The sequence below is a fragment of the Cebus imitator genome, unplaced genomic scaffold (assembly GCF_001604975.1).
Source record: "Cebus imitator isolate Cc_AM_T3 unplaced genomic scaffold, Cebus_imitator-1.0 Scaffold85, whole genome shotgun sequence".
NCBI lineage: Eukaryota > Metazoa > Chordata > Mammalia > Primates > Cebidae > Cebus > Cebus imitator.
In genome coordinates, this window is record NW_016107400.1 from 5,816,699 (window position 1) to 5,820,171 (window position 3,473).

A 3,473-nucleotide genomic window follows, 5' to 3' on the forward strand; every position below is an offset into this window, starting at 1 on the left:
GCCGGGACCATAATTTGATTGCTGTTGTCCACTATAATTTCCAAAATCATTATAGTTCCCACCACCACCATAGTTACCACCGCCAAAATTTCCTCCCTCATTGTAACCATCATATCCTCCACCACGGCCACCATAGCCACCACCTTGGTTTCCATATCCTCCTGGTCCACCACCACCATAGCCCCCCTACTACTATAACCAGGACCACCGCCATAGTTGCCACCATCACCAAATCCATTATATCCACCATCGCCTCCTCCATAACTACCCCTGCTGCCACCACCTCCATCACCATAACCTCCTCTTCCACCAAAGTTTCCACCATGGCCAAAATTACCTCGACCACCTCCAAAGTTTCCTCCACGACCCATAAAATTGCCAGATCCACCTCCACGGCCTCTCTGGGATCCAGCAGACTGAATCTCTTGTTTAGAAAGGACCTTTTTCACTTCACAATTATGCCCAGTAATAGTGTGGTATTCCTGAACAACAATTTTATCAACTGTATCATGATCATCGAAAGTTGCAAAAGCAAATCCTCTCTTTTTTCCACTCTGCATGTCTTCCATAACTTCTGTGGTTTCAATCCTGCCATACTTTTCAAAGTAGTCTCTCAAATTATACTCTTCCGTATCTTCTTTAATACCACCAACAAAAATTTTCTTCACTGTTAGATGGGCACCAGGCTTTACAGAATCCTCTCTAGAAACAGCTCTCTTTGGTTCCACTACACGCCCATCAACCTTGTGTCGTTGAGCACACATAGCTGCATCCGCCTGTTCAACACAAGAGTGAGTCACAAAACCAAAGCCCCTGGAACGTTTGGTTTGGGGATCTCTCATTACCACACAATCTGTAAGTGTGCCCCATTTCTCAAAATGTTCTCTTAAACTATCATCTGTAGTTTCAAAGCTCAGACCACCAATAAAAGTTTTCTCAACTGCTCTGGTTCCTTTGGATCATGGCCCTCCTCCCTCCGGCGGCAACAGTGACGGCCGGAGTCGGGCTGGGGGTGACCGGGTGGCGGTTTTACCTCCATTTTGAGACCGGACTCACCTCTTCCAACTCGAGTTCGATATCAGTGACTTATTCTTAATGAACACAATAGGGTCGAAGTGATGGTGGATGACTTCCAAGATTATGTCATAAAAAAACATTGCCACTTTCACTTTGCACTCTGTTAGATTGCTCCCACTGTGGATAGTCAGCTGCCATGTCAGGAAGATACTCAAGTAGCCCCGTGGAAGAAGCCCATGTGGAGAGGAACCCCCACAAATAATCAGCATCAACTTGACAGTCCTCTATATAAGCCTAATGAGAAATGGATCCTCCAGCCCCAGTCAAGCCTTCAGATGACAGTAGCCCCAGCTGACATCTTCATGGCAACTCTATGAGAAACCCCCAACCAGAAGCCCCCAACTAAGCTGCACCTGAATTCATCACTCACAGAAACTATGAAGATAATAAATGTATCTTGTTGCTTAAAGCCACTAAGTTTTGGGGTACTTTGTTATATGGCAATAATTAATACACACATCATTTTGCATCATGCTTTTTTCACTCAATATTGTGTTGCTTGGCTGTCTCATATTGATCTGTGTAGATTGGGTTTTTTGTTCTAATGGCCACAACCACATTTTGTTTATCTATTCCCTTATTGCTGGACTTCTGGGTGGTCTCCTGGGTTTTTTCAATTACAAACTGTGCCTCAATGAACAGAGTTGTACATGCTTTCTTGTGCATATGCACAAGAGCTTTTCAGGCAATACTTCAAGTTTTTTCTGGATAGTGCTAACTTGTTCTGTAAAGTAAATATCCCAAGAAAGTTTCCTACTAGCTGTATTTGAAAGTAGCATTCCCCATACATCCCTGAAAGCACTGATACTGTCAGACTCTTAAACTTGTTGCCACCCCAAAGAGTGAAAAGCGTGTCATTGTTCTAATTTGCATTTCCCTGATAACCGATGAGTATTCCCACACTATCTGGCCATCCAGAGCCCTCCACAGTAATGGACACAAAGTTCATCGGCTACTCCAGGGTTGTTCATCTCTAAAAATGCCTCAGTTAGCCAACCATTTTCAGGAAGAATGTGGGCTCCAGACCGCGGTCTGGACTCACCCAGTTGTTCCAGGACGGAGGCCCAGCTCCACCTTCCCCCTTGCCCTCAGGAAGTGTGGCAGCAAATGACAAGGGGCAGCCGCCAGCCAGCTGGGACCTTAGCCAGGGTACAGAGTCTTCCAGAAAAAGCACCCAAGATTTCAGCCTTCTGGAGACCAGCCCAGTGGGGCAAAGGGGAAGGTAGAGAGAGGAGACATCAGCAAACTTCCCAGCCTCCACTTTGGGCACAGGCTAGGACTATATACCCCTGCTTATGCCCTAAGGACTGGCCAGTGGGATCACAGAAATAGCACCTGGTCTTGGATTCCCCTTGCAGCCGGGCTCTGGGACTAGCCCAGGCCTCAAGCAGGGCCTCTCTGCTCTCAGCCTGAGCCACATCATGCTAGCAGCCTAGCTGGCCAACCCACCATCCTGGGACTCTTGCCCTAGCTTCAGGAACCCTGCCTGGTGTCTGCAGCATGGGGCACTGTTTGCCAGAGGTCAGTCATTTGCAAAGCACCCTTATAACTGTGTGCCATATCCACATGCCACTGCGTAATTATTTAACATTAGAAAACATCTTCTGACTTTTTTCCATTTAAGCAAATTAATGGTAAAGGGAAACTTATAGTCCTACCCAGCATCAGTATTAATTAGTCCTATTAAACAGCATCCTCTGTTGTCTTTGTTCAAAAAAAGAAAAAAAAAATTCGGTTGCAGTGGCTAACACCTGTAATCCCAGCACTTTGAGAGGCTGAGGTGGATGGATCACTTGAGCTCAAAAGTTCGAGACTAGCCTGACCAACATGGTGAAACCCCATCTGTACTAAAAATAACTAAATTAGCTGGGTGTGGTGGTACACGCCTGTAATCCCAGCTACTTGGAAGGCTGAGACACAAGAATCGCTTGAACCCAGTAGGCGGAGGTTGCAGTGAGCCAAGATCATGCCATTGCACTCCAGCCTGGGCAAGAAGAGTGAAACTANCAAAAAAAAAAAAAAAAAGGAAGAAGGTGCAGCAGCAGCAGCAGCTAACTAGCAAAAGTAGAAAAGTGTTAAAGAGCTTCTTTAGGCCAGGTGCAATGGCTCATGCCTGTTATCCCAGCACTTTGAGAGGCTGAGATGGATGGATCACTTGAGTTCAGAAGTCTGAGACCAGCCTGGGCAACATGGTGAAACCCGTGTCTACAAAAAATACAAAAAAACTAGCTGCCGTGGTGGCAAGCACCTGAAGTACCAGCTACTTGAGGAGCTCAGGGAGAAGGATCGCTTGAAACTGGGAGGTTGAGGTTGCAGTGACCTGTGATCACACCAGTGCACTCCAGCCTGGGTGACAAAGTGAGAAGAAAGAAAGAACGAGAGAGAGAGGGAAAGAA

The 3,473-nt window shown here is 46.4% G+C and overlaps 1 pseudogene; it reads right to left on the bottom strand.

The window, feature by feature from the left end:
• LOC108308394 overlaps positions 1-1,039 on the bottom strand; it is a 2,881-nt pseudogene extending 1,842 nt beyond the window's left edge.
• Between the last annotated feature and the right edge of the window lie 2,434 nt (positions 1,040-3,473).